This window comes from Blennius ocellaris (genome assembly GCF_963422515.1).
Source record: "Blennius ocellaris genome assembly, contig: SCAFFOLD_109, whole genome shotgun sequence".
NCBI classification, from domain to species: Eukaryota; Metazoa; Chordata; class Actinopteri; order Blenniiformes; family Blenniidae; genus Blennius; species Blennius ocellaris.
In genome coordinates this window covers 62395-72500 of record NW_027662285.1, presented here as the reverse complement: position 1 = coordinate 72500, position 10106 = coordinate 62395, and the positions used below count along the sequence as shown (strand labels likewise).

The following is a 10106-nucleotide window of genomic DNA, read 5'->3' as shown; positions in this document are numbered from 1 at the left end:
TTAAAGCAGCAACAAGCCTGGGTACACTTGGCTTATAACCAAAACATGTCAAGCTTTATCGGACGCATTTCCTTGATGTGTATAGAGTACCAAGAGACAATATTACTGTTACAATGGACGATGTGCATATCCTTTTAGTTTTGCCCTACAAAGACAGTATGGTTTTGCCACTGAGGGAATTTAGAATGGTGAAGTAAATGTGTATGATGCCCCTGTGTTTGCCAGTTTGTATTACAACAAGCTGTATCTATTTCCCACCCTCTTTTTTTCTTGTAGTATATTCTGATCTGTGCCAACTCTTACCTTCTCACTTTTACCTCTGCTCACACCCTTTTCTGAAGAGGTAATAACTCTAGTTTTGATAGACTCTCGGATTATGTGAATATAACATTTTTCATTTGTGAATTGCTGTACTGTTACGGTACCTGCTTGTGTCTGGACTATAGTGCACTTATTTTGTTTTTATTTGTCTTTTTATTATTTGAGTAGGCCATTTGTTAATTTAATAGTTTTTTTTTCCCGTTTGTATGTATGTATGTACGTTTGTGTTTAATTATTATTTGTGTCTATTGCAGCAGCATATTGGTCCATAATTGTTACAGGATTGATCCGGAACAATCTCAAGACCTATTTAACAATTGGTGCATCCATGAAAGCAGTACTGTATACTTGAAACTGTTAAGGTACAAGTTGGTCACAATGTTTAAAAAAAAAGAAAGAGAAAAAAAAAGTTATGATCATTTGCTACATTTTTGCAAATATGCTGCTTTAAAAGGGGGACAACAGCATTTGTGTTGTATATTAAAATCATTTTTCATGTACTTGTAGGACTTTCAACAGTGTTACACCTGTACGCAGCCATTTAGTGCAAAGGTTAACGTCCTCCTATCAATTCTCTGGGCACTTCTGATGATCTACAACTAAAGTTAACGTTTGAATTTTTCCACATTTAGTGATTTCAACATCGCAAAGTATTACCTTACGACATTTTGCTGCTACTGTGTAATGTTAATTTGCTTGCCATAAAATCTCTCAACTTTCTACCAGACAAAATAATGACCCATTACCTGCTTTGCTTTGCTTTTTTTTTTTTTTTTTTTAGTTTTCCTTTTTTTTTGTTTTGCTGTGGAACTAAGAATGTGAAAGCTGTCAAAGGGTGTTCAATTTTTTACGAATCACTTTCTAGTTTGGTAACCAGTGTGATTCATTCCAAAGTAACAGAAGGCTATTTGTATGAAAGAAAAGGCTTGTGAACAAAGAAAGCTAAGCTGTTGTACATATTCGTAGTTGGCTGTGCATGGTACAAATTTATTAATATGAAGAAATGCAAAAATGTATTGCTTTTGGTATTTCCTATTCTGAGATGAGCAAGTAGCATGTAATGCAACTGTTTGACAGGTTAAATCAAATCATGCTTAGTTATTGTTTCAAACAATGGAATCAAGTAACATTTCCTCTTATGTTTTATTATTGTAAAGGTGTTTCTTTCAAAGTTTTAAAGCAAAAATGTCAGTTTTTAATTTTCTGTGTGAGCTTTTTAAATGTCATTATTTGGATTTTTAGTATTTTACATTTACTTTATTCCTGAAGACACTTTTCGATTGTGTTTCATAAGAGACATCCTGGCCTCCCAAGGTGCAATTCTGCCATTGTACAAACATGAGCGACTGTCCTGATTCCAAAGGCTTTCACAACTCTGGCTTTTTGCCTTTCCCCACCCTGTGGCTCAGCATTATAAGACTGAACTGTCCGCTAGCATCATGTGCTAAGATGTTAGTATCAGACAGGACGCTTTCCACACCAAGGACTGGTAAAAGCTAACAAACCAACAAAAAGGATGGTCCAACAATATAACTGTACATAGATATTGCAACTGCACAGCAGCCAAAAAGAAAAAAAAAAAAAAAAGAACTTTTTAAAAAAAAAAACAAAAAAAATGGATGGATTGTGTCATGTTTCTGGGGACAGCCTTCAAAAGGTTGAAATTGGAATTGTTCTTCTGGATGTCAAAGGGATTTTCATGGCGCAATCATATCCTACACAATATGTACTCTTCAACATCTGGGTTACATAGGAAATGCACCCTGAGGTTTTAATAAGAAGAAGCCCCTATGGCTAAAACTTTAAATAAACTAAACCAAAAATGTTATTGATGTTTTATATATAGAGAGTAGTCGCATTAGTTTTTGTTACTGTACTGTTTGAGGTCTCAACTGTACCGTATCACGGTAATAACATGGTTTTGAAACCTTTTTTTTTATTTTGTCACAGACCTGTTGTCATAGTTGAAATGACGTTTATTGTAGATGGTATTTGAACAACTTCTGGAAATAGTTCATCAAGTATGTTTGTTGCTCATTGTTGTGATACATTAAAAACTGTATCTGCAAACCAGCTTGGGCTCATCTTTTTCTTTTTCTTCATTTCATGGGAAATACCGACTTGTTTTGATCAATAACTTTCACATTTCATCCATCTGCTTGGTGTCATTTTTTGGAATTATCTCTATCACATACACGGATTATGATCACATGTTGCTTTAATGCAGATTAAATACAATGCTTATCATCCTCACATCCATAAACTACCTCATATTCTACCTCATATTATAATGTATATTGTTGTTTTATTTTGTAGCTGTTGTGGTTTGATTATTAGTCTGAAAATTTCTTCCAGAATGTATGATGGCCTATGCCATAAATGTCAGTTTAAGTATGGACAAATCATTCTGAGGCAGCTGTAGATTAATGCACTTTTATAGACTGAAACCAAGATTTAGCACGCATATTTGATATCATTAATATTAGTATTGATTTTTCAGTTACACCATCAGTTATGCCTGTGTCACGCTGTTAGCAAAAGAAATATGTTTTTGTCAACATCGCAACAAGTAATTGTCATTCCAGTCTCTGACAGACCAAAAATCTAAATCATATAATGGGTATTTCCCGTCATTATGCTATTTGTGGTAATCGGATTCTAAGCAGATGCGGGGGATTATGTTTGGAAGTGTCTGCTAATCTGGATCTGATCAGGTGCGGCTGTAGAACCTGCACAGTGTAACGGAAAATAAATCACAACCATGGATTAACAGATGTAACATCACAACTGAAAGCAAAGGGCATTTGTTCTCAACTGAAATTTTTAAGGTTGATCCCTTTTCTGGATACAATCAGCCACTGAGAAACTCCATAGAAATATAGATAGATGGATAGATGAAAAATTGTGTCGCCACCTATATACTGCTTTTTAAATTCTATTTAGAAGCAAAATGGATGACAATGTCAGACAAGAGAGTGACTTTTTAGATCTGAGGTCAACAGAAGCTGTCACATTAAAAATTGCACCTCAGGAGCACCTCAACACAATATATCACACCCTGCCAGTGAGACATGTCCACCACCAGTGTCAGGGTCACAGAGAAAGCCGACATTCACAAGTTGTTAAATCCACATAATGAAATTTCACAAGGGCAGCAAAAAAAAAAAAAAAAAAAATGAAGGGGAAGATGAGGCTCTTTTCACTCACAATCTGTTGTGGCCTTTATTGTTTCGGCCCACACAATTCAGCGTGCAGTGAAACAGCCGCGACATGTAAAAGCCACAAAAACACTTCTTTTTTTTCTCCCCCCCACCCCTTCTGAATTCACCCCTCGCCCTTGACGAATGTGCTCGGCTCACAGGGTGCAACTGTTCTGCTGAATGGCCCTTTCCTGTTGCTCACCCTTAAAGCACAGGCGGTTGCCGAGTTAGCCCACCCCCTTTCCATATTATGGGATTGAATTGCGTTTGACCTTTGTGGAGAACAATGGCTGAAGGCCTTTCATTTTTCTGGCCTTCTCAGGTCCCCAGAAGAAGGACCTTCTTTACACTGTGTTTTCTCTGTGGCTTGTCGGTAATTCACAAGCAGGATGACAAGCGGATCTGTGCACTGTTTCGTGGGTGCATGTGTGTGTGTTTGCACTACTGAGGTTATACACAAGTGTGTTATTGTTTACTCTTTTCAGGCCAAGCAATATACAAGACCTTAAAACTGAATTTTGACCTGACCATTCTGTGAGGCCACCCAATATGACGCCCTAACTGCACTGTCCTAGAATGAAAAGGAGCACTGAATAGAAGAGTGGTTCATAGTATTTTAGACTCAGCTTTGCTAAAGAGGCCACAGCAGTAAGCGGTCTTGCCCTGAATACACGATAAAAGGTTTACTGTAAATTCTAAATGGCGTTTTCTGCAACCCATACATCACTCATGACCATTAGGTTCCACCCTCACTGCACAGTGCACCCTTCTAGCCACAGCTTTCCAGATGATACAGTACAGAGGCTGCAATGGAGGCAGATCTGGCTTTGAATAGCCTGCAGCCAATGGATTTTCTCTGGATAATACAATGTTTGGGACAGAGAGGCAGGGATTAGTCCAGACGGATACATCCACCACCCCCCACATGCCCAATCTAATTAGACTGGAATCAGTTTAAGATGAAAGCAAGCCCTAGCATCACCGCACTAAATACTGGAATTAGTATTCCCCGCATGGGAATTTAATGATGGAGACTGAAAATCCAATCACATTCACTCCCAGTTTAGCCCCTCATGCATTGGGCCTGGACAATGACGAAACGAAAGAACAACAACAATGATTTGTCTGTCAATAGATATTGACCAACATCACATCTGAGGCCACTTGCGTATTGGCGTTGCTATGTTGTCATCATTTAACGAGGATAAACAGCTTATAATCAGATATTTAGACAGTCTGTTTCTGATGTAAACCTGTGTGACATTCTGACTCTTCACGGGATCAGGGCACAAACAAGTGGAAACAAATTAAGGGAGGAGGCGTCGGGTGTCGAGTTATCCGCAAACTCGTGTTTCTGTTTATTTATTTTTTTGATAAACAGCGTGTGCGTGCAAACACAAGAACAAGTTCTACAGGTTTTGTGAACAATGAGGGACTGCTTGTCCTTGATCCCTTTTTTTTTCCACTTTTCACTTTTTACTAGGGATTGGTGAAGTTAGTTATTAATCAGCTCTTTACATCAAGCCTTGATTGCTTACATGGGAGTTTAAACTGTCAAATTATTATCAGGCAGACGGCATCAGGTCCTTGTTAGTGACGATTTGTTGCAGATTTTCAGCTCAGATTTGCTGATAAAACAGCACATTTTGCAAAACATGTTTGTATGAGTATTAGTTTCTTGACTTTATCTTGCCCTTATTATTCTTATTATTCTTATTATTTCCCTCCCTAACTATATGCAGTGAAGGAAACTCTATTTTAAAACCACTAAAATGCGTGCCATATTTCAGCGTCATGTTGGTGATTAACGGCAGGGACTAGAAATAACTCCGGCACCTGGGCTCCATCCACCACACAATTTCTCCTCCACCTGTGATTCATCCACCAATGCGTTACACCTGAGAAATCAGGAAGCTGTCGTCCCCCGTGCACAAATACCCGACATGAAATCTTATTATTTATTGCTCACTGTAGTTCCAGTGTGCACCAAAACAGACCTGTTGTTTTTCTGCTAACAGGTGTAATGCAAATTTTCAACTCACCGAACTACTGATTCTGCAAAACTTTGCTATGTTTCACCTGCAGAAGGGAATTCAGTATTTTTTTTTTTTTAATAAATGAGGACATAAATATTATGCATACAGTTTGAAGTGCTGCATCTGTGGCGAATAGGACAAAGACACAGGCAACGAAAGGCACAAGTGATGAAAAATAAACATTAAGTGCATTTTCTATGGATTTAGCCCTGTGCAAACAAAAGCCACACAAAGACAAACTTGAAAATGACCATCTCATCATTTCTCTCTATATTTTCCTTCAGGAATTTCTGGCCTTTAGTGTTTACTGCCACAGTATCTCATTTCTGAGTTTGAAAAGGAAAGAAAGAAGGTGAAGAAAACGGAGGGGGCAAAAGTACACCCGCCTTATTATTGCATTGTGGATGAAGGATACAATCACTGCTGGCATTTCTACAAGACATGCAGCCAACTAACACGTATTTTAAAGGGAAAGAGATGGAGGGGGAGGTGTGAGAGGAAAAAGGGGAGGGAGACCCACGAGAGGGAGGAAAAGAGACGCAGACAGACAGGCCAACAGGTTGACAAAGACTGAGTGTCAGGGACAGACGGAAAGAGAGAAAGAGGGAGGAAGAACGTAGGTGATATAGACAGCAAAATGAGCAAGTGATAGAAGTAAAGTGAGAGTGAGAGCAGGAGAGAAAGAGAAGGAGGGGCGACCTGAGAGAAATCAAACATGGGCTCAGTGCAACTGAGGAACGTCGGCAAACGAGCATGTTATGGCAGCCCGCTGGGACTTCCCCGGCAGATCGTGCTGTTTCCCAATCTGTTCTGAGGAGCGGCACAGCCCCACATGGGGACGTGTGAAGGCGTCAAGATGGGATTGCTTAAGACAGATGAAACAAGGTGTTTTTTGATGCCATCTCGGGCGGACAAAAGCCTGATTTCCTGTTTTGCCTGTGACACAAAGGGTGCTGTGTAGTTTGCAGAACAGTTCAAGGCTTTTTGTTGTCAGGGCTGTAAATAACTAAACACATGAGAGGAGAAGTTATGGAGGGGCTGGATCCAGATGCCAAAGCTGAAAAATGCGTGACACATTTTCCTTTTTTAGGCATTATAATGATTTAACACCTGTAACAGACGCGTATTACTATGGTCCCCTTATCAGCTCTTCTCAACATTTTGGCACACATTCACTTAACTCCAGACCCCAACAGCTTTCCTTACATCCACTGGACCCGTGAAACAATTCCACTGTAACAGAGATCATCATGTCAGGCTTCGTAATATTACTTTACATTTTAAAGGGCGCGGAGCTGCCAGGCTAAGGTTTTTACAAGGCACGGCGAGTCGTTGGGGAAATAAGGGAGCAATGGAGGAGGGAATGAAGAAATTTTAAGGGGTGATGGGATATGTCTCACTTTTTGTTCGCGTACACACACACACACACACACACACACACACACACACACACACACACACACACACACACACACACACACACACACACACACACACACACACACACTCACACACACATATACGCTCACAAGCTGAAATCATACCATGTGCAGTGGAAGAGCAAGCGGTGAGGAAATAGAAGCTAAATATAAAGTGACACTTTGCATTCCCCAGGTCATTCACAGGCCCAGCTCCAAATCACAGTGCTCCACAGCTCGTTGTTCATCACACACACACACACACACACACACACACACACACACACACACACACACACACACACACACACACACACACACACACACACACACACACACACGCACACACACACGCACACACACGCACACACAAGTCCACGTCTCGCAAAGAAAATTATAAAGCAGCCAAATAAGCAATACTTTATTTATTGAATCACCAATGAACATATGAGGAGATGAGTTGACATCGAATTGGCTCGGATGCTGGCCATTATTAAGGCCCTCTTTGTGTATCAACTCAGCATCCTGGCAGGGATATTTGTAACAAAAAGCTTTTTTAATGTTTAAATGAAAATTTTAATGAGACTCTGTGTTGCTTTTCCATTCGTGTCTTTAAGAGCCCTCTAAATCATTAAAACTTGCTCTTTCTTTGATTTCAAGGTCATTTGAAGAAATAAGGCAGCCTTAAGTGGCCCTTGGACCAAAAGTGCCCTATATGCCAAAGACCGCAAATGAATGTAGCCTAATGCTTTTTAATTTGCATTCATCTTTAAAAACACAGAAGAGCCATCTCAAGTTATAATAGGCTGAGATGGCAGTTGGAGGCCCTCTAGTCATTAGTAGCAATGCAGCTCCTCTAAAATGAAGGCCTTTCTCATCTTGTTTTAACTTAGGCCCATTACGACAAAGATGCATTAGCCTGTTGTCCATTTCTTGTTTGCCTGCATGCGATCCTTGCTGTCTGATTGTGCCTGTTAGTGCCCAAACGTGTTCACATGTGCACACAGATTCACCTCCGTTCCCTTCCTGCGAGCACAAACACATGCAATGCAGCTATTCACCAAGCGCGCGCATGAAAACAAAGGAGTCTTACAATTGGGGACCCTAGGAGGAGACGACATGCATTGTTTGTTTAATCACGTGTTATGAGATGACTCTCTGTAATTATGTTGTCATTTGCCCGCTTCAACGCGGAGAAACTGGGCTGCCACTGCATGCCTTGCTTCTCGCTCATAATTCCACACTTCAAGCTTTAATGGTCAAAAGCGAGATTTTTTTTCTTTCCCTTTTTTTTGCAGTCTTTCTTTCCTTTATTCTGTTTTTTATTGTTATAACACCACTGTTTAGAGACTGAAACTGCCTTTTTTTGGAGCAGTCATAAAACGTATTTGACAGGCACTATGTGTCAACTCGCGGTGCATATGAGTGTAAGGCAACAGATGAACAATTTTTATGTACTATATTGAACTGATGAGACGGCAAATAACAGCGTGTCCTATTAAACACAGCAAGACGAGTCTCTCTTATTTTGTCTCATTCCCCCCATCCCTTCCTTTCAATTTTCCTTCATGTCTCCTTCTGTTCCATTTCCTTGCCATTCTTATTCCTCTTTCTTTATCTCCCTCCACTCTGTGCATGTGTGTGTCCTTCGTTCTTTTCCCTTTTTCTCTCTCTGCAACGATAGGCGGTGTGTGTCTGTGAAAAAAAAAAAAACTGAACATCTCCAGTGAAATTGGTTTTCTGTGGAGAAACTGATGGATCACTCTGTGTTCCTGACGGGAGTATAGGGGATTGTTTATACCATATGGACAAATACATGTACGTACACACACACACACACACACACACACACACACACACACACACACACACACACACACACACACACACACACACACACAAATATGCAAGGGGTGAGAGGACAAGGGGATTGTTTATGCTGAAGCAGAATGAATTTTTATGAGCTGTAGATTGCTGTTTATGGGGAAATACACTTTTAAGCTGCAAGAGATGTAATCTAGATTGTAGCATGACCAACAATGAATTATGGTTTTTGGAGGCAACAGCTGCAGCAGCCGTACTCTCGCCCTGCATTTCCTCAGTGCGCACACACACAAACGAGCCGATTAGTAGCAAAATGTCACTGCTTTTAAAAACAAATGGCTTCACACGCCCTGTAAATCAGGCTCCTGCGCGTACAGATTTGCAGATCATGCACATGTAAGTGTAAATTTGAAAAGCGCAGCAAATGTATGAAGCACACATACAAAGCACAACCACAAAAATTGATAATAAACAAAAAAGAAATCGTAAAAAGTCAAAATCGGAGATGCTCAGTGCTTTGTGGTCGCATGGTTGAAATTGCCTTGTTTCAAACATTCATAGAACAGGAATTTAAGCAAAGGATTTATTCCATTTTACACCACGAACAGTGTTATTACCGCCATTTCTTTAATACCACCAACCTCTATCACATGGAATGAGAAATTATTCCATTACAAGCTGCCGCTTCCTCTCCTCTCCCTCCTCCTCCTCCTCCTCTTCCTCCTGCTCCTCCTCTTCTTCCACCAACACATGCATGTAGCGGTAGACAGACACAATGTGAATGATGGAGAAGACGCTTGCACACATTGTTACTCCAGAATCTGATGTAGCGTTCAGTAGCACAGGCACACAAAGCTACAATTTGTGCAACAAAAACGTTGTTGGAATGCATGCACGGACGCTATGAGAGCTTCTTCAAATTGACTTGTGAGCTTCTGGGATCTGAACTTCACTTACATTAATATGTTCCAGCTCTTGTCTCACTGTGGATCTGTTGTTTCTAAAATATTTTAGGCACTCATATTCTTTCCTTTGCATTGATGTCATCCTCCTGCACTGATACACACTTCAAAAGTGGCAATTTAATGATTGCAATATGTGGCATAAATAAAATAATAATGCATAAAGGCAATAAAAAGTGTGCACAAGCAAATGCATTACAAAACTTAATAAATATGAGAAAAAAGTCAAGCATTTTGATTGCGGCTGTTTCATAAGAAATGTATTTTTGAGGGAAACAGAACAGACTTTAAAAAGTGAGCTACTGTTTATGACCAAGCCAGCGTCCTGTGCAGGAATCAGGAGGA

At 40.0% G+C, this 10106-nt stretch overlaps 1 protein-coding gene across 1 annotated transcript in view; it reads left to right on the top strand.

Moving 5' to 3' along the window:
- The window catches only part of zfhx4 (zinc finger homeobox 4), a 61884-nt gene extending 59490 nt beyond the window's left edge, over positions 1-2394 (top strand). Inside the window, exon 11 of the mRNA XM_080521321.1 lies at positions 1-2394. This exon is cut by the window's left edge and continues 2030 nt beyond it. The gene's annotated coding sequence lies outside the window, so the exon portion shown is untranslated.
- Positions 2395-10106: the final 7712 nt, after the last annotated feature.